Source organism: Carlito syrichta, unplaced genomic scaffold, assembly GCF_000164805.1.
Source record: "Carlito syrichta isolate Samal-C Ts95f unplaced genomic scaffold, Tarsius_syrichta-2.0.1 Scaffold306628, whole genome shotgun sequence".
In the NCBI taxonomy this organism is placed as follows: Eukaryota; Metazoa; Chordata; class Mammalia; order Primates; family Tarsiidae; genus Carlito; species Carlito syrichta.
The window spans coordinates 503,041-525,735 of NW_007250724.1; the positions used below are offsets into that span (position 1 = coordinate 503,041).

Below are 22,695 nucleotides of genomic sequence, written 5' to 3' on the forward strand. Positions count from 1 at the left end.
TCCACTCACCTCAGCCTTCCAAAGGCGCGGGATTATAGGCTGAGCCACTGAGCCCGGCTATTTCTTTTCTTTCTTTTTTTAGAGATGGGTCTTGTTATGTTGCCCAGGTCGGAGTGCAGTGACTATTCACTCACTACTGATCAGCATGGGGGTTTTGACCTGCTTCGTTTTCTACCTGTAGTTCCAGCTTCTCTGAAGGCTGAGGCAGAAAGATCACCTGAGCTCAACAGGTCAAGGCTGCAGAGGCTGTGAGCATGTCACTGCACTCCAGCCTGGGCAACAAAGTGAGACTCCAACTAAAAAAAAAAAAAAGAATGCTCTACCAGCCAGGCTGGTTCACCCCTCCTTAGGCAATCTGGTAGTCCCAGCTCCCAGGGCATCACCATACTGATGCCAAACTTAGTATGGATACCCAATTGATACAGCACACTATAGCCCAGAACTCCTGGGCTCAAATGATCCTCCTGCCTCTGCCTTCCAAGGTACCCCCAATACACCTAGCTGGAAGACCTATTTCTGAACCTGAGAGGTGGTTAGGTGTTTGCTTTATAATAATTTGTAAAAATGCAAACTTGGGACACATTCCTAGATTTTTGTTATACTTCCACAAAAAAAGTGTGAATAAAAAAATAGGGCCACCCATACTTAAGAATACTTGGTAGCTATTAGAAAAAAGTGTGCTGATGTAGGACAGTTACTAAGTGAAAAAGCAAGGGACAAAATGGTGGGTAGAAGGTGCTGCTATTTAGATACTTTTTTTATTTATCTATTTATTTTTTTGTCAGAGTTTCACTCTGTTGCCCAGGCTGGAGTGCAGTGGCACGTTCATGGCTTCCGCAGCCTTAGTCTGTTAAGCTCAGGTGATTCTTCTGCCTCAGCCTTCCAAGTAGCAGGAACCACAGGCACACACCACCACATCTGACTAAATTTTTTGATTTATTGTAGAGATGAGGTCTCATCAAGTTGCCCAGGCTAGTCTCAAATTCTTGGGCTCAGACAATCCTCTCACCTCCACCTCCCAAAGTGCTGGGATTACAGGTATGAGCTACCACATCCAGCTGGGTAAATTTTTTTAAAAACTTAAACTCTTTTCTGGAATGACACTGAAGGAAATAAGAGTTGTTTTGGGCAAATAATTGAATATCAAAGGGGCATATTTATATCTTTTGTTTATTACCTTTCTGTTAGAAATTTTACTATGATTACTTCGATGGATTCAGTAAATACTGCTTTCAGACACAGTGCTTGGGGTATTCTTCAGAGAGGAGAATCTGTGTGGAAAGGTGAGGAAATGCTTTGAGGAAGAGCCAGCATTAGGACTAGGCCTTGGAGGGGAAAGATTTGCCAGGAGGCATGCAGGGGTAATAGGAAGAAGAAGACAAGACTGCCTAGTGCTTCACTGCTGGGATCCATAGGGGACCTGGGCTATCAGGCCCAAGTGTGAGGACCCCAGTCAGATATAGCTGACTCAGTGGGCTCCAGGCACTCTTTTCACCTGGAGTACGATGCCAACAGTTCTGCAAACCTTTGAGTTACAGCCCAATCCTCATCTATAGTGCTGAGTAGGCTGGCTCCAGCACCCAAAGGAAAAGGCACTCACAGACCTAGATCAGAGGTAGGGGGTGGGAGGGTGACTGTCTCTAGACCTTTGCAGAGCTGACTCCAGAATCTGCCTCCATAATGCCTGGTCAGTGTGACAATGGGTGTGAAAGCAAGCTCTGCACTGAGGCTGCACTGAAATTGTTCTGCCTCTGCTGACTGTGCGGGTTCTCCCTCGACACCAGTTAGCACTTGCTATGTGCAGGGCCTAAGGTGGGTACCTAGGTGTTCCCCAACCTAAAGGCACTCACAACCTCAGGAGAGTGGAGAAGGGAGAAGGGAGGAAGCCACCCCCAGAGGTGGTGGCTTGGCAAGATGGACTCTGCCAGCTGGAGTCAAAGACAAGGACCCAGACAAGCCCATGGACAACCCTGGCTGCTGCTTGCTTTCTCCCAGGCAGAGGCCAGCCACCTACTTCTAGGAGCCACAGCCCTGGAACTTCTCTCTCAGATTTTGCCTTCAGCATCAGAGAACAAATTCCATCATTCCCTCATCTTGGATGATTGGGCTCAGAGAATATAAAAGCATTTCATCAGCGTTATTCAAGCCATGGCTTAAGCCATCTTGTGAGGCATCACAGAGGCAAACAAGAGAGGCTTTGAAGATCTTCACTAACTGCATGTCTTTGACACCATGGCCACAGCCAGGTTCCTGCGTCCACTGGGGAGGAGCAGGTAGCTGGAATCCCATTCTCACAGCTGAGAGCAGAGGCACAGCCACCCACCATTGCTGGCCACACATCTCCACACCATAACATTTGAGGGAGGGGGCCTGCATCGGTCCCCTCATTGACTCTAATGGGCAGTGATTCCCATCCCAGGCTAAAGTCTCAGGGTCATGTACTGGGCAGGAGAGTGATACTTCAGTCTGCCGGTCTCCCAGGAGGACTGAGAGGCATCTCTATCCCAGCTCTGTTGCTTTGCTTACACCAGTCCCTCTGGCAGGAATGCCCTTCCCCCAAAGTCTCTCTTCAGTATCTTATTTGTCACGGCAGAGTTATTTATAACATTAAAAAAATTCAGCAACTACCTAAATGTCCTACAACAGGTGACTTGCCAGCTTGACTGTGTCCATTCAATGGTAGGAAGTGTAGGCACTGGCAGGAGAACTGCCCACCCTGGCTTTCTTGTGAATCAGCCTCCACATGAGCAAGGTACTGAAACCAGAGCTGAATCTCTTCTTTCATTGTGATTTCTGACATTATGATGTTGTTCATGCAACAAATTGTCTAAAACAATCCTGATGCTTCAAGGCCAGACTCAAAATGGCCCTTTTCTGCGATACCTTCCACAACCTCCACCCTCCCCCTCCCCCAGTTCAACAGCTCCCGGCTATGCTGCCAGCATAGCGTGGGTGGGGAGGTTTTGTGTATGCCTGTCCCTGATCCTGGCCCCAGTTTTCAGCTATACATAAACATTTATTCCCACCGGGACCCAGGGCTGGTCTTAGGGTCTATCTTTACCACAAAGCTGGGCCTCTGCTCACAGTAACAGTCTAGAGCCATGTCCTGCAGGTCTCAAGGCTGCGGCAGGGACAGATCTGTCTCCCCTGCCTCCTATATGGCTGCCCAGATTTCAGCCAGTCACTCCTCCTCCTCCTCACCAGTCCAAATGTACTCACTTTGGCCCCTAGACCTGGCCTCAGGGCAAGAAAGGAGAAAGGGGGGCCCTACTTCCAGTTAATGTCTTGGTCCCCTCTACCCCACCTACTCCACCATCTGCTACCCACTGCTGCTCCCTGGGAGACTTCAGGTGTGTGCACGAAGCCCCTGGTACCTGCCTGCAACAAAGGGGACTCTGGCCCTAAAGCTGGGAGGAGCAACCAAGGGACAGCTCTCAGAACAGAGGGAGGCTGGGCTAAAAGGAATTTGCACTTTTCACCCCCATGGCCCAGATCCAACATCCAACAGTAGAGAGAGAACTCCCCAGAAATACAGGACCTGGGCTCTACTTCAGATCCACACTGGGCCATGGAAGGGCACAGGAGCCCCACAGCAGCCATTTCCCAGAAGATGTGACTCCCTCCACTCTCTGCAACAGAATTGGTGTGCACCCAGGGCTGCCCAAAGGGAGTTTAGCGGGGAGTACCTAGCTTGGAGCTGCCACTGCCCTACAACTGGCTCTCAGGGAGCCTGAGGGCCAAAAACTCCCCAGTGACTGCCTACTCCTGGGGACTGACCACGGGGCACAGGGAATTGAGCCTCAGGCAACCCTGAGGGAGCCTCTGTCTGTTGGTACCCTGGTAAAAAAGGGTCCCCTAGGGGCTCTAGTGCATCTTTAGACAAGTCTGGTCCAAGGAAAGCCCAAGCAGGACAGAGGCCAAGAGGTTCAGAGGCCCCACATCAGGTTCCTGTCCCCTCCTCCACTGAGGTCAGCCTGGTTCAGGCCTCACCTTTCACGGACATATACTGGAGTTTCCTGCTGCACTGGTCTCCTGCCATATGGGGCTCTAGAGTTTGCAGTAAATCTAGGGAAGCCAGGAGGGACCCAAGAGGCTTCCAGCTACCTTCTAAGGACTGTAGGCAACACCTCCCAATTTAGTGGCAGCTGTGAACACCAGGCTGCAGGCACCCCCCCCCCCCCCCCCTCCCGCCCTTCTGCTCTCCTCTCTCAGGGACTGGGGTTGGTTTTCCTGCTGCCATGGACCATGGACATGTCCAGGCCCAAGCCCTGCCTAACTCACAGCTGAGGCGTCACCCACAGGACCAGGGGAGCTAGAGACCTCACTCAGGTCTGGGGTCAGGAGGCAGGGCTAAGCTTCTAGACCACCACCCAACTGCTTTACGGGACTGGTCAGTGGGTTGCCCCAACTAGGCCTCAGCCTCCAGCTAAACCATGGTCAGCAGTTCCTGGAGCTGAATTTCTCCCATTTAATGAGGGCGTATGGGGAGGAGGGAATCTCTCCATTATTTGGGGAGAGCATGCAGTCCAGTACTAAACCCAGAAAGACAGCCCTAAACATGCAGGCAGAGCCAAGAGCCAACTGGCCCCTCCCAGGCACTTAGGATCCCAATCTTTCAACCCCTGAAGGAGAATACACTGAAAGCCCTGCTTCCCAGTGAGTGAAGGAAGGGAAATAGAGGAAGGTACTAGAGTAAAAGGTTGCTATGGCGATGGAAGTTTTAAAACAAAGGGAGGGGGAGGGGAGAGGTGTTGGTCAGATCATTTCTTCTTTTTTTGAGTTGGAAGTCTCACTCTGTCGCCTAGACTGGAGTGCAGTGGTACACTCAAGGCCACTGCAGCCCTTGACCTGTTGGACTCAGGTGATCCTTCTGCCTCAGCCTTCTAAGTAGCTGGAACTACAGGTGTATGCCACCACGGCTGGCTAATTTTTAATTTATTTACTTATTGTAGAGACGAGGTCTGGCTAAGTTGCTTAGGCCAGGTCTCTAACCCCTGAGCTCAGGCAATCCTCTCACCTCCGCCTCCCAAAGTGCTGAGGTTATAGGCATGAGCCACTACACCTGGCTAGGTTCCTTCTTCAAGAATTTCCAACTCGGGTGCTGTGTCTATAATTATTTTATATATATAAAAATAATTTCCTGAGCTTTTGGCCTGGCTCCTTCCCCAAGATTCTATCTACAATTTTTTTTTTTTTTGAGTTGGAGTCTTGCTCTGTCACCCAGACTGGAGTGCAGTGGCATGCTCCTGCCCACCACGGCCTCGAACTGCTAGACTCCAGCGATCCTTTCACCTCAGTTCTCCAAGGAGCTGGAACTACAGGTGCGCGCTACCACGCCCAGCTAATTTTTTATTTATTTATTGTAGAGATGAGGTCTCACCAAGTTGCCCAGATGGGTCTCGAACCCGCGGACTCAGGCAATCTACTCGCCTCAGCCTCCCAAAGTGCTAGGACTACAGGCTGAGCCACCGAGCCCAGCTCAATTTTTTTTTTTTTTTAAGTTAGCAGGGTGTGATGGTGTGTGCCTGCAGTTCTAGTTACTCGGGAGGCTGATACAGGAGGATCATTTTAACCCAGGAGTTTGAGGCTGCAATGAGCTGTGATCACCATTCTAGCCTGGGTGACAGAGTGAAATCGTTTCTCTTAAAAAGAAAAAAAGATCATCAACAAGGGTACATGCATAAGGAACATTTGTATACCTAACCCTGAATTGTACCCCACATCTTTAAATTAAAATAAAAATTTAAAAAAAGAAAGAAAATAAAAAGAGGAGGAGGGGAACAGAAAGATTTTAGGAAAAAGATAGAGGGGTAGACAGAGACAAAGAGAGACAAAGGCAGAACCTGTGATGGAAGAGGAGCAAGGAGGTGACAAAGTAAAACGGACAGGCACAAGCAGGAGAAAAAGAGGTGGGCGGGAGTTCTGAAGGGAGTGCCTGGAAGAGCCTTAAGGCCTCTAAGGCCAGGAGCTATCCGTGGTACCTAGACCTTTGAGACTGCACCCTCCTGCATCCCCCAGTCATACACTGAACTTGGTGTGGGAGGCACAGCTGAAAAGAGGCCAGCTTGTTGGAGACTCTTGATGGAGAAGAGGCCAGATGTTGCAGCCCCCAGTCAGGAAAGCCCCCTGCCCGTCTCTCTGCCATCGTCTCTCTGCCATCGCGGCTGCTTAGGTAAGGCAGGTCCAACATGTTGAAGGCCGAAGCATGAGGGGATGGAAACGAGGCTCTGAGATCTGCCTGCTTCCCTTTATAGTCCCTCTTCTCAGTGGGCCCAGCTGTATCTAGACCCCCCCGCCAGCCAACCCCCCTCATCTGCTGTCCTCTCCAGGCCTTGGGTCCCCAGGGCCCCTCTCACATATCATCTTAATCCCCTGTTCCACCCCCAGCAGATCCTGTCAGGAAGGCCAGAAACAGCACCACAAGCAACCCAGAAACAGGATAACAACTGCACCTCCCCTCCCCTCCCCATACCTCAGTTTCCCTGAATAGAGATCATGGACTCATGGCCTTCTCCCAGGGCAGAAGACTGCTTGCCTGCCTGCGAGTGGTGGCCAGAGCATAGGGTTGGAGAGGAGGGCTATCAGATATGTGAACAGCCAGCCTGGGGAACCTGGGGGTTCACACCAAGTGCTGTAAAAGAAAAGGAGACCCCTGCCCTACTCTGGAGACCAGCCTGACTCTGAGGGGAGACGCCAATCTCCCAGTTGAGGAAACTGAAGCCTAGAAGCCGCTGGAGCTGGCAGGAATCAGCTCTGAGGGTGGGGGGAGGGCACCAGGTCTCTGAAGGCAGTCCTGGGGGCTCAAAGCCTGTGCTTGGGGGTCAGGGGGCACAGGACAAGGGCTAGAGTACAGCAGACTCTGAGCTTTTAGTGCGGGACAGAGGGCCCTGATCCTTAAAAAGGAACCTGGTGGAGCAGGCTCTGGCTGGTGGGGGTGCGGACAAAAGCAATTTGGCAGAGCCATGGGGGGAGGGGGCTGGGGCTCAAGAGCCCAGGGTCTCTATGTCAGACAGTACAAGCTGGGGAAGGCAGAAGCTCACGCTATCGCTATGCCTTCCACCCACCCCAGCCAGGGGCCATGCTCCCCACTGCGGTGCCACCCTGACCCCTTCCCCAGTGCTGCTGGTTCGCCCCCGCTGGCACAGCAACACACATGCGGAAGGCACACGTGTGAGCACCAAGCCCCGCACCTCCCAGCAGGATCATATGCGCCCCCGCCCCCACCGCGCACGTGGGTCCGTGCACTGGACCCCCGGCCGTCCCCCAAGTGAAGGTTTAGAAACTGGATTTTGGCGGGGGGGTTGCTGGTTCCCAGGGGTTTGGAGCCTCCTCCCCCACCCCGCGGCAGCCCCGCCCAGCCCCCTCCGGGTTGTCGCCCATAAAGAACTCTCCGTTGTCATGGAAATTAGTGACTGCTAAACGGGAGGGAGGGGGCCCGGGAACAGTTGGGAGGGGCTGGAGGCGGCTCTGGGAACGGGGAGGAACGGTTCAGCTCTCGGCCCCTACCCTCATGGGGGACCACGAATCTTCGAGGGTTAATGTTTTCACAATTCGAAGCTGCAGAGGCTTCCCCCTAGGACCCCCAGGCAGTCCGAGGTAATGGGGAACTTTAGCCCGACCCCGCACGCGGTCCCCCAGATCTGCAGAGCCCGCGCGCTCTGCCCCCGCCGGGACCTCAAGCCCTCGCGGCGCCCCCGCGCACTCTGCACCCCGATCCTCGAATAGGGAAGCAATCCCCCAAGGCCCCCCAAACGTGTGTTCGGGAGGCGCCCCCCGCAAGCCCGGCCCGCCCCGCACCTGCAGCGCCGGTTGGTCACAGGGAGGAAGTGATCGCGGGATCAGCGGGGCGCCGAGGGCTCCGGGGATGGCGGGCAGAATCCGCTCCGGGCACGCGGGGCAGACGCGGCGCCAGATGCAGCCGCTTCGGCTAGCGAACCTCCAGCATCGCCAACCGCTTGCCGGCACCGGATTCGCACCCCGGGCCGGGGGCGGGCTGGGGGCGGGGCCTCCCAACCGGCCCCGCCCCGACCCTGGCGGAGCCGAAGGCCAGAATCCCACTTGAGAACGGGCGCACGCGGGGTGGCAGCAGTGCTGGTGAGCATTGCCCTGCTTGGCCCTGGCCAGGTTCTCAACAGCTCCCTTAGGCCCTCGGACTCCCGACCCGACAACAAGGGATGGGGAGGCCTTCCTGTGCCCAATGTAGAGGGTGGGGAATTAAGAGTAGGGGAAAAACCCGATTAGGGGGAAAGCAGCACAGGAGTCTCTTGGCAGCCAGTAGTACCTAAGGGACCAGGGCTTTGGCTAGCTCCCCAAACCTGTCCCTAAAGGCAGGACCCTCTTAGAAAAGCTACGTGGGCAGTTGCTAGGCAGGATGCCCCACAGACTGGCATCCATCCCTTAGCTAAGAGCAGTAAACATACAGAGGTATGTGTAAGTAGTCAGTGTGTAACACAGCAAGAGCCCCAGACCGTGGTGGCAGAGCCTCCTATCCCACCCCAGTCCTCAACTTTTGCACGGCCATGGTCTTTCACAACCATAAGTCCCAGTCAGGGTGACTGGCTCAGTCAGCCCCCTCCTGTGTGGCACCAAATATCCCAAACTATAAAAGTCACCTAAGGGAGGAGGCTCAGAACTACTAGGAAGAAGTTTTGAAGGAAGTCCTTGCCATTTCCCTGTCCCTTGTCAATGAGGCACAAGACCCAATGCCTGCCCCACTCCCCTCACAAGTCCAGAAGACCATACTAAAGCCAGTATTTGAAGGCCAGACATATGCCTTTCAGTGTCTGGAGTTGGGCTCCATCCTACCCCATCTCTCCCAGTGAGTCTTCTAACCCTGCTGAGGGATGGTGGGGAAGGGGCTATGGATTGGGGTCATCCTCAAACCCTCAGCCATGTTGAGTGAGGCTTCCCTGCATGGCTATCCATGGCTGATAACAGGAGGGACTCTGTTCAAGTGAAGAAGTTGGGGCTGGAACTGGAAGGCTAGCCTGGGAAATGACGGCCTCAAACAAGGTCCCTCAAAATCTTCCTCCAGAGGGGGTGTTAAGGAGCCCTTCACATTATTTCCTGGCTTTGAGTTACCTCCTCCAAGCCAGGTTGGTGCCACCTCTGGGCTCGTGGTCTCAGTCACGGCACCAGTCCCACCCCTGAGAAGGAATCTCCTGGCAAGCGAGGCACCTGAAGGGTAGAGCCTGTTTCTCATCTCGGTATGCTCAACTAATGTCTGCAAAAATGAATGAATGGCCTGGCACTAGTCCTTCCTGCCATCTGCCCACTATTCTTGAAACAATAGGTTTCTGAGTTGTATGGTATAGCCAAGCTGTGGCTTGCTGACCCCACACATGTCGCACACATGTTTTCTGTCATTCCTAAGGTTCGTGGCTATCTAGGCATGGGGGCCAAGGAGAATTTGAAATAGGGATTTATAGGCAGGGGAAGGGGTGGCTCCCTAGAGCCCTGCCTGCTGCTGGCAGTACTCCACCTCTTCTTGGTCCTGTGCACACTCTGTGCATGTGGGTGAGAGCACGTGGCAGGGTGTGTGTGCACACGTGTATGTGTGTGTATGCGCTCTTTTGCCGAGGGAGATGGCAACAGCACACTGTATGCAGTGGTGCCCAGGGGCACGTGTGTCTGCATTCCTTGTGCACCCAGGCATGCTTGCTGGCACGTGTGAACGCTGTAGCTGATCCCTGGAGTTGTCAGTACCCTCCATGCCTGATAACAAGTCTCAGGATTGTGGAGGCTGAATCAGGCTATGAGAGCAGGACATGGGAAGGGGCTGGTTAATGCCAGAGGCAAGCAGATCTGTGATGACCCTATATCATTGGCTGTTTCCAGGTTCCACACAAGGGTAGCCCCTTGCTCTCAGGTGTGTAGGGGGATAAACAGGTCTTTGCCATTTATGGAGGACAGTCTGAAAACAATAATTCAGAGTTGGGACTGAAGCATGGCTTATCCCTCAGCCCCCAGACAGGGAAGCACAGGCAGGGTATGACTGCCTTCAGTGTTTTGGTTTTAATCTCCAGCTGCCCTCTAGGCAGAGAGTAGTAACACCAGCTGAATGCTCTCCTCTCAGTTCTTCCAGGGCAAGGACTGGGCCAATGCCAAGCTTTGTTCTTATCCCCACTATTCAAAACCAGACAGGGTTAGAGGACATGGCTTTGAGCCACTCTACTGTCCAAAGGGACGACAAAAAACCCTTCAGCATAGCGCAGAGTTCGGAACAAGAGTAAAGACAGCTGGCATTGTTATTAACAGTGCCTCTCTGAAGACCCTCTGGAGGAGGCCTGTACCCAGTCAGAGACTGCCTGGCTTGGGAGGCTGGGAGGAGAAGGGAGCCCAGGTTTGCAGTTCTGACTCCCATCAAAGCTAGAAAGTCAGAGGGGAAGAATGAGATGTGAGCCTCACATCCACAGTGCTTCATAACACAGCTCGCATTAGGCCTTCCACCCAGGCTTCGGGACTTGTCTGCCCCAACAACTCCCTGCCCCAGGGTCCAAAGGCCAGCACTCCCATGCCCTCATATTCTGACTGGCCAATAGAAGCCCCTACTAACTCAGCACAGAGCTCCAGCCAAGGTTCAGACTCTAGAAGGTATGTGTATTACCAGGTAAGCTCCCTCAAGAAGCCGAGACTCTGATAGGGAACCCCCACTTTGGCGCCAGCATCCTAGGCTCTCAGCCATCTTTGGAATTGCTCAGCTGTTGTCCATGTCACTAGCTTCAGAAGAGGGCTCAAGATAGGGAAGGACAAGCAATCTTTCCCTCTGGAGCTAGGGGAGGGGGCTGACCCCCACCCCCCACCTCATGACTCACTCCAGGCTGTGTGGGTTATTACATTATGTTTGAAATTGCCATGGCAACTAGCTGGCAATCAAGGGTAATTGTGCTTGTTGTCAGGGCAACGGGGCAAAACCCACAGCAGTCATTCTCTATGGTTGCCCTTGGGGTGCAGTAAAGGTCAGACTAGATCAGAGTCAATGCTAGCCAAGGGGCTTCAGGACTCCCCAGAAAGGGCCCATGGAGTTCCAGAATGCAGAGGTGGGGCTTGCCTTGAGAGAGCCAGGGTCCTCCCCCGCCCCCCGACCTCATGCTTAGACTCCCGCTTTTCCTTTATCACTCTGTGCCTGAAACATGCCACAGTGCTTAAAGCAAGCAGAAGCAGAACTTTTATGTGCTCATAGCTGGTACTTGTAGATAGCCCATGGGCCCTCCTCCTCGTACTCGCGGCGGTTGAGCCACAGGTTCTGGAAGGATTCCCGGGATGCCATGATGGAGCCTCCAAGCCAGGCAGCAACTGCACGGTGGGAAGAGCCCAGCACAGTGGCACCAGGGCCCAGCTCCTGTCTCAGGCGCTCGGGGAAGCCACTCACCAGGGTGTTGCCACCATCCAGCACCACATTGGCCAGCAGTTGCTCCTGCTGTTTGACTTCCAATCGACTGATGCTTAGGAGGGCCAGTTGTGGGAGGCCTGGCTGGTTGAGGCCTAGCAGATTGGGCTGGAAGAGGGCCTCAGGGCAGCAGAAGCGTTCAGGGCCCAGCGTGATAACCTGCTTATCTGGAAGCACAAAGTCCACCTGAGCCTGGGCCTGGGTGCTGGCCATCTCAGCTGCCATATCCATAGCCACATAGCAGCAGACCTCTTTAATCTGGTTAACCAGTCCTGCCTTGGGCGATGTTTGGCCACTTCTCTGCAGCAGCTGCCTCAGGTATTCAGTGAGGTCAGCACCAGCCACGTCCAACCGGTAGGTATCAAGAGGGGCTAGGTCACCAGTGAGGATGGGTGCCACATAGGAGGTGCCATAGCCACTGCCCAGCACCAGCCCTGTGGTACGCCCATAAGCATAGAGTGCCAGCAGGGCCTGATGCACTGTTTGCATGGCTGGCACGTGGAAACGCTCAAAGAGTATTTCAGCCACCTTTTCTCGGTTGGTGCGAGGTGAGATGGGCGAGTCAGCCACAAGCACAGCCAGCTCCTCAGGCTGCACGCCCAGCCTGCAGTAGAACAGGTGCTGCCATAGCACCTCTAGTGCATCCCAGTCAGAGACCACACCTCGGTTCAGCACTGAATAGGAGCCCTCTTGGTTTTCAGGCACTGTATACGAGGGTTGGCCCTGGGCTGGGTGCTGTAGCAGCTGGACGCGTGAGGGTACCACACTGAGGACATGGTCCTCTCCAGTCAGTCCACATTTGGTAAATCCTGTGCCTGTGTCAATCACCACAGCTGCCATGTCCTGGCAGTGGCCCAATGAGTGGCGGCAGAGCACTGGTGACCGCACTGGCAGAGCATTCATGGTGGACCCCAGCTCATAGCAGGCCCCTAGGTGTGTAACCTCTGATGAATGTGTAATATCCTCAGCTGTCCGCTTGAACTGGGCACTCTGGGGCTCAGTGCCCACCATGGCTATGGGCAAGGTCTTGCATCCAGTACCAGGTGTGGTAGACATCATCAGAGAAAGCTGTTCCTTCTGGGCTTTAGGGGAGCTTCCAGGTTGCCAGGATGAGAGCTGATGCATGCCAGAGCGTTGAGCACTACTGATGCCGACATCATCTCTATTCATATAGATACAGGTCTCTTCAGGGTCCAGGGGTACCCGAAGTACCTTTACATGGGTAGTCAGGCCCAAGGGCTCACCTTCCTGAATAGAGGACTGGCCAGGCTCTCCAGTGGTGGGGTGCTCTCTTGAAAGGATGGACTCCTTGGTGATGGAGGGTTCTTTGGAAAAAGAGGACTTCCCAGTGAGAAGTGCCTGTCTGGTGAGAGAAAGCTTTCTGGCATGGGAGGTCTGCCTAATGAGAGGGGACTGATTAGTAAGGGGGTGTTGTTCAGCTAGGGGTGGCTGTCCAGTAAGGAGGTTCTGCCCAGTCAGGAGGGCCTGCCCAGCGTCTTTGGCTTGAGAGTTATCGGGGTGAGCAGTCATGACTTCCTTCTGGTTGTGGCTGCCTATGTCCTCCTGGAGCAGGGATCTGGGTACCTCCTGTGTATTGGCTGGTATAGCAGACTCTGAGTTCATCCACTGTAGTTTCTTGGTCTGGACCACGGAGGCATCTGGCCTTCTGGAGGAGTCTAACATCCAGATGGTGTGACTAGGTTCATTTTTTTCAACATCAGGTTTGGACCAGCCAGGTCTAGGGACATGGGTCAGTGTCTTCTCACCAAATTGGAGGGGCATCTCCAGTGGAATAGGCCCAGTGAGTATCCCAACCCTGATGGGTGTCTCAGTACCAGGAGAGTCCCGTGACTCCAAGTTGAGCCTGGCTTCTTTGGGAACTAGGGCTACCTCTCGGTAGCTGCCAGATGAGAGGCTGGAGGGCACTGGACTGGACAACAAAGCTGTGGTGGACCAGAAATTGGAGTGATTGCTGTTAGGGGAGAGGATGGGCTTGGCCAATAGCTGAGTGGACAGCATATTTTCAGGGACATAGATGGATGAGTGGCTGGGCATGAGGCCCACCAGGACTGCCCGTGAACCCATAGGGTCATGGCACAGCAGCCCCATCCTGCTGTTGCCTGTGGCCATATCAAACACCAGCACACGGTCTTCCACAGCTTCCCGAAGCTGGCAGGTAGGGGCATTGGAGGTGGGGGTCTGCATAGCTTCCCTGGGATACTGAAATGAGGACTGCTTGTGGCAGGTTACTTGGTAGACAGACAATGGCACACTGGAGTAGGTGTTGTCACAGACACTGGGGGGCTGCTTCTCTGGCTGAGAGCTGTGGATCTTGTCCTGGTTCTTCTTCTGGGGCTTGGGAATATCTCGGGGTTCTGGGCCTGGTGTTGGGTTGTCTGGCCTGGAGGTAGAAATTAGTGGCTTCTCTGCTGGGTTCTCAGCCTGCTCAGGTGACATCTGCATTTTGGCGATCTCGTGCTCCTGGGCATGGTCTGGGAACTCTTCTGGAGTAGGAGGTGGGGTGGGAGGCTCCGGGAAATTCACTTTGTCCTGGCAGGATGTGACCATTTTGGAAGAGTCCAAGAGGATTGGCCCTTGGTTGCCATACCTTCTGAGAAGGAGTTCTTGAGATGGGTCCTTGGTCACTGCAGTAGTGTCATTCAGGTGGTCAAGGGTGCAGGTGTAAGTCTCAACTGCAGTGGGCATCGGGGTTGCATCCAGAACTGGAGTAGTAGCCTGAGCTTGAGTTGGAGGAGACAGTGTAGCTGTGGCTGTGGCAGGAGACTGAGCTGGACACTTACCCTGGTCCTGATCTTGGGCTAGAGTCTGAGCTGGATCCAGAAGAGGACCTTGGGCTTCAGTGGCACCATGCTCTCCTGAAAGGAAGAGGGTTGGCCACCGACTCTTCTTGGTGCCCAAAGGGGCTGCTTGGTCAGGGCTGCAGGGGCCCTTGCCCCAGCCTACCAGGACCTTAGCTGGAGCCTTGCCCTCCGTCACAATCTGCACCTGAAGCCGGGAGCGACAGGGTTCATGATGGGCCATGTCACTGGTGCTGTCACTGCGCATGCACACTGGTAAGGTCAGGGTCATATCCTCCACAGTGAAATGCTGTTGGGCTCCCACAACGGGACTCGGAAATAGGCTAGTGGAGAAGAGTCTTGAGGCATCCTGGGAGGCCTGCTCACAGCAGCACTGGGAGCTCACCGGAACAGAGTCCTGGCATAGCTGGTGAATGGGCTCGGGGATATAAGCCTGGGAAGCTGGCCTACAGGTCCCTTCAATGGTGGTCTCAGTTGACAGTGACAAACCCTGCTTGAAGTATGGGGATTCTGACCTTATCCGTGGTCCCTGGGGCCCTTTGAGGCCACCCCCCATATGCTGGCTGCCGGCTGAGGGGTGACCCTGGGGGCCCGATGGATCAGGGTCCCCCACCTTCTTGGTGGCTTCCATAGTCCTGCTCCATGCCCTAGGTGCCCTGCCCCCACTTCATTGCCATGGTGACCTCCACACATCACAGCCCCCAGTGACCTGGGGAGGTGACAGAGTGTGGGAAACCAGGGGCCCCACCCCCCTGAGGAATGGGGGACTGCCCAGGGGACCTGGGGAGGCAGAGAGACCCAGGAGTGTTACTGAAATCAACTGGCTGCAGGCCAGTCTCCTTTATCCTTCTCAGTCAGGGGAACACTCTGCCCAGGCTAGACCCAGAGTGAGGACAGAACCCGAGGGGCCGCCAGTTGTAAAACCAGGGAAGAAAGGTAGGTAGAGAAGACTCTGAGGAAGCCCCTGACGCAGGCCCTTTGTCGTGGGGTCGGGGGAAGTCCCTTCACCACTCAGTCCTGGGAGGCAAAAAGGGGGTGAGGGGCCCAGGCTCAGTCCCAAGCTCCCTATGTTCCCCAGCTCCTGCTCCAGGGACAGCAGCTCCTTGGCAGTCTGCTGCTCCAGATGGTTCTCCTCTGCCTGTGCCTCACAGAGCCCCCTCCCCAGAGCCACATGTCCCGGAAGCCCACGACCAGTATCCCGCAGGGGTAGGAATGGGGGTGGCAGAGGTGGGGGTGGGGCCTCTGCTCAGAATCCTTAAGTCAGAATGTTCTAGCTCTTGTCACATTGTGTCAGCTTCACTTTGGCCATAAGAGAGGCAGACCACTTCACCTGCGTGCAGTCTACTTATGTAATACATCCTTACTTGTACCCCCAACTCTATAATAAATAAATTTAAATATAAAAACATTAAAAGCCGGGCTCGGTGGCTCAGCCTGTAAACCTTTGGGAGGCTGAGGTGAGTAGATTGCCTGAGCTCGTGGGTTCGAGACCCGCCTGGGCAGCGAGACCTCATCTCTACAATAAATCAAAAAATCAGCCAGGCGTGGTAGCACATGCCTGCAATTCCGGCTACTCGGAAGGCTGAGGCGGAAGGATCGCCGGAGCCCAGCAGGTCGAGGCTGTGGTGGCCGGGAGTGGCCACTGCACTCCAGTCTGGGCGAGAGAGTGAGACTCCAACTCAAAAAAAAAAAAAAAAAAATTATCTGAGAGCAAGAGGACTAATACATTCTAACTACTCAAGAAACAACTTAAGACACAAAGAAAAGAAACAGCTAGTCTTCACACTCAGCTCTCACAAGAGAGGGGAACAATCGCAAATCTTTTTTTTTTTTTGAGTCATAGTCTCACTCTGTTGCCCAGACTGGAGTGTGGTGGCACATTCACAGCCACTGTAGCCTCAACCTGCTGGGCTCAGGTGATCCTTCCACCTCAGCCTTCCAAGTAGCTAGAACTACAGGCACGTGCTACCATGCCCAGGTTATTTTTTATTTATTATAGAGATGAGGACTTATCAAGTTGTCTAGGTAGGATCGCCAGAGCCCAGCAGGTCGAGGCTGCGGTGGCTGGGAGCGGCCACTGCACTCCAGTCTGAGCGACAGAGTGAGACTTCAACTCAAAAAAAAAAAAAGAACCAGACATGGAGTAGATGCATACAAAATATAAGTCATCAGACTATGTGGGCAATTCTACGTGGCCACTTCTCAGATGGAGAAAAAGAGGGGCCCAGAAGAGTTGGATCTGCCTGGACCACCATCCCAGACCCAGAGCTGCCCTGCAATCATAGAGGATAGGCCTCGGCAGCAGTTTGGAAAACTGCCCATTGCCATGGACCTGGGTGTGAACGATCTAACCTGTACTAGGGTCATACCCTCCTACCTACCATTAGCTCTTAAACCAGGGCCTCCTCCCTCTGTTTTCCAGGACTGTGTCCTTTCAGGCCTAAGTCTTTCTGCCCAGGAAACAGGTTTGTGGAGAATGCAGTTGTAGGTTTGTTCTCTGAAATTGTGTTTTCACAGAGGTTAAAAATAGTGTTCACAGCTGGCTGTGGGATACAAAGCTGTGTGACCAGGGACCGAGGCTAGCACTGTGCTGCATCTGCACCTTTCTGACTCAGCACTGGGCAAAGCCTGACCAAGCCACGTCTCATGTGGCTCCTCCCCCCTCCCTGGATACTGCCTTCGGTTATGAATGGGGACATGGCCAGGCATGGTAGCTCATGTCTGTAAGCCCAGCACTTGGGAAGCCAAGGCCAGAAGATCACCTGAGCCCAGGAATTCAAGGCCAGCCTGGGCAACATAGCAAGACCTAGTTTCTATTTTTAAAAAAAACAGTGGGGGGAATGGGCGCTGTGACTCACACCTGTAATCCCAGCACTTTGGGAGGCCGAGGCAGGTGGAACACTTGAGCCTACAAGTTTGAGACTAACCTTGGCAATATAACATCCAGGAAGGATCACCTCAGCCCAGGAGGCCAAGGCTGCCATGAGCTATGATAGTGGCAATCATGCCACTGCACTCCAGCCTGGGCAACAGAGTGAGACCCCATCTCAAGAAGAAAAAAATGGCCAGGCTCGGTGGCTCGGCCTGTAATCCCGCGCTTTGGGAGGCCGAGGTGAGTGGATTGCCTGAGCCCGCAGGTTCGAGACCTGCCTGGGCAACTTGGTGAGACCTCATCTCTACAATAAATCAAAAAATGAGCCGGGCGTGGTAGCACGTGCCTGTAGTTCCAGCTACTTGGAAGGCTGAGGCGGAAGGATCGCTACAGTCCCGGCCACTGTAGCCTCGACCTGCTGGGTGACAGAATGATACTCCAACTCAAAAAAAAGAAGAAAAAAATGAGGCCAGATGGCTCTGGACACTGAGGAGGAGCTGCTCAGCTGCTCACCCTCATGCTATGGTCCAGGAAAGTGCTTGCCCTCATGCTAAAGTCCAGAGCCCAAGGGTTGCACACACTTGTGTACACACATAGTTGTTGAACACTATTAACTTCAATAATCTCTGATTCGAACAAGCTAGTTTTTTTGTTTGTTTTTTTACAACAGAGATGCTAGTAGCAATCTCGAGTAGCCTGTGCAGCACTTGAGCTGTGCTGTGCCTGGGAGGATCGGGGAGACCTGGAGGGAGGTCCAGAGAACCCCCAGCCTGTCAGACCACGGAGCTGTCCTCTACCAACTGCAGAAGTGAGGCATAACCCTCCTTTTCTTTGTGAACAACAGGCCTGAGGTTTCCTGGGGAAAGGAAGCAAAGCTGGCTAAAGGGTCTGGCCCATGAAAAAAGACCCAAAGGGGACAGCCAGGAAAGAAAAGGCCCTTCCTACTAGGGAAGCAAACACCCCTTATAGCAATAATAACAATGATTGATATTGATTGGATCTTCCTCTGTGCCAGCTCAGTGTGAAGAACATGGAACCCAGATTCACAACAAGTAAATGAATTGGGCAATATCATACCTTCTTTTACAGATAAGGAAATCAAAGCACAAAAAGGAGAGAAATCTGTCTCAGCTGTTGTGTAGTGGAACCAGAAATATGAAGCCAGACCACCAAGTTCTGGATTCACACTTTAGGAACTTGTGGTGCCACCGCTGAGAGCCACGCCTAGGGCCATGTAGACATGGTCTCTGCTAGAAGAGAGGCAACATGACTCCATTCTGGGTGCTATAGCACCAAGTCCCACGCCCAAGCAGGTTTCTGCTCCTCCTGATAGCTTAGCAAGTAGCTCAAACCTGGGAGGGGGCATTTTCCCTGTTAGCATAGCTAAGCCAGTGCCCTCCCAGGGACCTGGTGCTGAGGTACGGGCCAGACTGAGTCCTTTGTACTCAGAATTCATGTCTGGCCAAAGTCCACTGCCATTTCATCCAGCTGTGGAGAGGGGCAGCAGGGTAGATAAAGAGGTTCTCAGGCTGGGTCCCTTCTGCCCAGCCCCTAGAGATAGCACCACAATGCCCCTCCCCCCACACGTTTTAAAATAGTCTCTCACCAGGAAGAAGGGCGTCCAATTCTATTTCTGATTCTGGGAAGTAAGGGAGGGCCAACATGTTGCCATAGTAACCTGGAGAGCCCCTCCCCCAGGCTGAGCCCATTCCCCAGGCTGAAGGCTGTTAGGGTGAGGAGGGATGGCAAGGAGGAGTTAGAAGGAGTCTAGTCTAAGGGGGAGGCCAGAGGGACTGTGAGGGCAAGTCCTGGCATCGCCTTTCCCCTCACACTTCATCTCACTCCTCCAGGCAGGCTTGGGGAGAAGAAGGCCCCAACCCCTATGGAGAGGGTCAAATTACTCTGAGAAGAAATCCTTCTCTCTTGTGGATCAGACTGGAGCCCTCCTACCTAGGAGGCCTTAAGGATGGTGGAGAGATGGCAAGAAGGGCATCAAGGCAAGAGGCATAAAAGCTACACTCTACCAGGAGCTCTATGGCTGGCCAAGTCTCCCACACCTGCTTCAACACAATCCTATTTTCGGCTCCCTTGTGTTCTCAGGAGGCAACTAGCTTTGTCAAGTCCCTGGTCCTGCACCCTTCCAGTCTACCTGCCTTGCCCTCTCTGTGCCCTGTGAAGGTTCTGGACAGCTCCAAAAATTTAGGATCAGGAGGAGCCTTTAAAGGGCCCCTATGGTGCAGTCATCCACTTGATAATGGAGTGAGAAGCAAGGTCTGTTACCCCAGAGGTTCATCCCTAGGTACTGTCCAGGGACACGTACACCAGCCCTTCTGCCCCAGAGGCTACAAATTGGAAACATTTAGATCCGGGAAAGGAGGGCATTCTTAGCTAGAAGCATGGCCCAGGCAAAGGCAGGCTTCTGAAAAGACCCAAAAGGATCTTGTAATACAATCCTCTCTTGGTGCTGATGAGAAACTGAGGCTCCCAAGGAAGAAGGGATGTACTCTAGGTCTCCCAGCACTCTGTGCCTTCCTCTGCTGACCCTCCTCCTCCTTGAAACTATCCAAATGGCCTGCAGCCTTAGACCACCTGCTTCCCTGAGTTTCTCCTGGCCAGAATACACCCATTCCATGGAGGCAGGATCATGTTTTAAAAGAGCAGGGAGAGGGAAGGATTGCTTGAGTTAGGAATTCAAGGCTGCAGTGAGCTATGAGCCTGCCAGTGCACTCCAGCCTGGGCATCAGAGAGAGATCTTGTCTCTAAAAAAAAAAAAAAGAAATAAATAAATACATATATATATTTTAAAAATAAAAGGATCTAGCACCTCCTGCTCCCTGCACCCCCCCCCCGCCTAACCCCAGAGGAAGACAGGGACAGAGGACCCCTGCCCTAAGGGAACCTCAGACAGGGTAAGGGGAGATAAACCACTTCTAATCTGAAATGTGGAAGGCAGAACCCACTAGTGCCGGAGGATGTGGCTTCTGAGCTCCAAGGCACAAAAAAATTTAAATAACAGATGTTTAAACAACCTTCCCTGCAAGCTGGCAGTGCAGTGACCCCTCTGCTGTGATGTGTTGCAGCTTAAAAATAGCCCACAATGAACGCTCTGAGCCCCAATTGACTCAAGCTTACGTAACTCTGCACGAAAGATGGCCAGCCGCACCAGCCTGGAGGAAGCGCAACAGCACAGCCGCCGACTGCTGCCCACAGCTGGCTTAGGGGCTGAGAGCTCCTTACACTCCATGGAAACAGTCCACCATCTAGAAGCCAGCATCAGTGGGGGCAAGGGAGGTGCTGCCAGAAACACACATGACTTCATGACTGCCGAGAAGAGACTCCCAACCACACCAGGAGAGGGAATGTGAGAAGAGCTGCCCTTCTTCAGGGTCTCTACAGAACCCACTCTCACTCAATGTAGGATGGGAATGACTCTAAGAACAGATGACTGGATCAAAGAGACCAGGGCGGGACTTCCCTGGCTTAGATGGATATATCAGGAAAACTGATACTTGGCTAAAGCTGTCGCTACTGTCACTCCTTGACAAAGCATGATGCCATGGAGCCTAAAGGGGTAAAGCCAATTCCTTTGGTGCCTCTTGATGCTTCATGGTCCACGGTACAACATCCCAGGAGGAACTTGTGGAATGAAGAACAGAGCACTAGCTTCAAAGCTGATTGAATCCCATGATCTTGGCCACCAGCTGCTTAAAATCCCCGCATTCCCTGATACATTTCCAGATCCCAAATGCCCAGTCCAAGACTGGCCACAAGAGTGTACAAGTAGCTAACCCAACCTGAAAGGGAACAGAGGAGAGCGGTGAGGATGCCCCAGCACTGGAGCCTCTGGTACTCTATCTCTGCCCATGCTGAGCTCCAACAAGGAGTCATCAATTTCTCTCAGCTCCTACACCTGAGCTCAAAGCAGGAACCCATGAGCCTGGCCCAATAGCTCCTATGGATCAACAATGAGACTGGTTCTGAAATGAGTCTGCATCTGGAACCCTCAAGTGTGACCCCCAGAGAGCCTTTGGGTCCCTGGGAAAATTCTCTGAAAGGCTAGGGCTGAGGTATAAGGGGACTCTCATGCCAGACTCATGGTATCCTTTCAGAGCAGGTCAGTCTATCCCATGTATGCCCTCCAGGGCCAGGTGACAGTGACACCAATATGAAGTCAGAAGGGTGTAAGTCATCTGCTGCTTCCTCAGCCCCAGCTCCCACCCTGGCCTTCCCTCAGCCTTTATTGGCATGTGCTTTCCCCTAACCCCACTGGGCTAAGATGGAAGGAAATGAGACAGAGAAGTTGATATCTGTTCTTCACAGCTCTTGGTGGAAAGACTAGTTTCCCAAAGTGCTGGGAGAAACTTCTTTTCACCCTATTCTACCCTGGTGGCAGGCCCAGCCCCGCCATGGCCACTAGCAATCCTTCCCTTGTACTGACCACCACTGTATCTGAACTCAGACCTCCCCTGGGGAGAGGTAATACAGCCTTCACCAGTTCTAAAGGTCACCCAGGAACCTCCTGGTCCCCCAGCCCACCCAGGAACCTAGAAGTGCCCTTCCCACCCTCCCTGGTAGCCCAGTCACCAATTTAAAGCTCTCAAACGGTTCCAGCTCCTGATATTCCAGATGGGTTTGGGACTCTCAAGTGGTTCTGAGAGTGGAGCACAGAGCTTGGAGGCTGTAGAAGTTGGGGATGGGGCAGCAAGCACCTGCTTGACTAGGGTTCCAGGTTCACCTGGAGAATTCTGGCCCTGGAGGCCCTTGGCCCAGAAACACGCCCAGAGCACCATTCTGGCTGCACAGGAAACCTGGCACACACTGACTCTTTCCCTCTTGCTCTCCCACCTCCCTTCTCTGGGACCCCTATCCATGCTAAGCTTCCCTCCTGTCCAGAGACCCCCTTTCTCTATGAGTCCACTCTTATGAACAGGTAAGCCAAGTCAGTGGGGAAGGAGCTGCAGCTTGGAGCTTTGGGTGACCCTTAGATCCCCAAGATAGGGTTAAGGGATGAGGACTGCAAATTGGAGGGATTGAAGCTGTCCTTTCCAATGGGTATGGGAACCACAACTGGGGAGGCACCCCAGGATACTCCTCTCACCTCTCCCAGCCTCCAGGGTAACACAGCTGTCTCCTGCACACACAGAGAGACAAGAGGTCAGGGACTGAGGATGTGAGACTACAACCACTTCACTGCCTCACTTCAGCTTATAGGTTCCTGATTTTTGGACCTCTGCACTTGAGCAAAAGCCTCACCCAGTTGTCCTTTTAAGCCTCACCCAGTTGTCCTTTTAAGCCTCACCCAGTTGTCCTCAAGGATTTTGGGGCCTCCAGGACTGGATCTCTCTCTGGCCTGAGGTGACAGAGTGAGTGGCAGTCTGGGTAGAGAACAGGTGGGAAGCTTTGGGTCCAAGGAGACTCTCACTGATTAACAGAAAGATTTCCATGTATGACTGGGCAGATCTAGGGATTCAGAGGGGAGAAAGCCTTCCCTCTTAGGGTAAGCTGGGGTGTCCCAACTGGAAAGATGGAGGCCACGAGGGTCTTGAGTGAGGAAGAAGGAACACTATGATCCATGTCCTGACCCAGGCACTCTGGTGCCCCAGCTACCTGCACCC

At 53.5% G+C, this 22,695-nt stretch overlaps 1 protein-coding gene across 7 annotated transcripts in view; it reads right to left on the reverse strand.

The window, feature by feature from the left end:
• The window catches only part of CAMKV (CaM kinase like vesicle associated), a 15,950-nt gene extending 7,671 nt beyond the window's left edge, over positions 1 to 8,279 (reverse strand). For 5 of the 7 annotated variants that reach the window (XM_021715094.1, XM_021715095.1, XM_021715091.1 and 2 more), the window contains exon 1: positions 7,798 to 8,279. The gene's annotated coding sequence lies outside the window, so the exon portion shown is untranslated. The remainder of the gene's footprint in view (positions 1 to 7,797) is intronic. The other 2 variants (XM_021715093.1, XM_021715092.1) reach the window with 1 other exon arrangement.
• Positions 8,280 to 22,695: the final 14,416 nt, after the last annotated feature.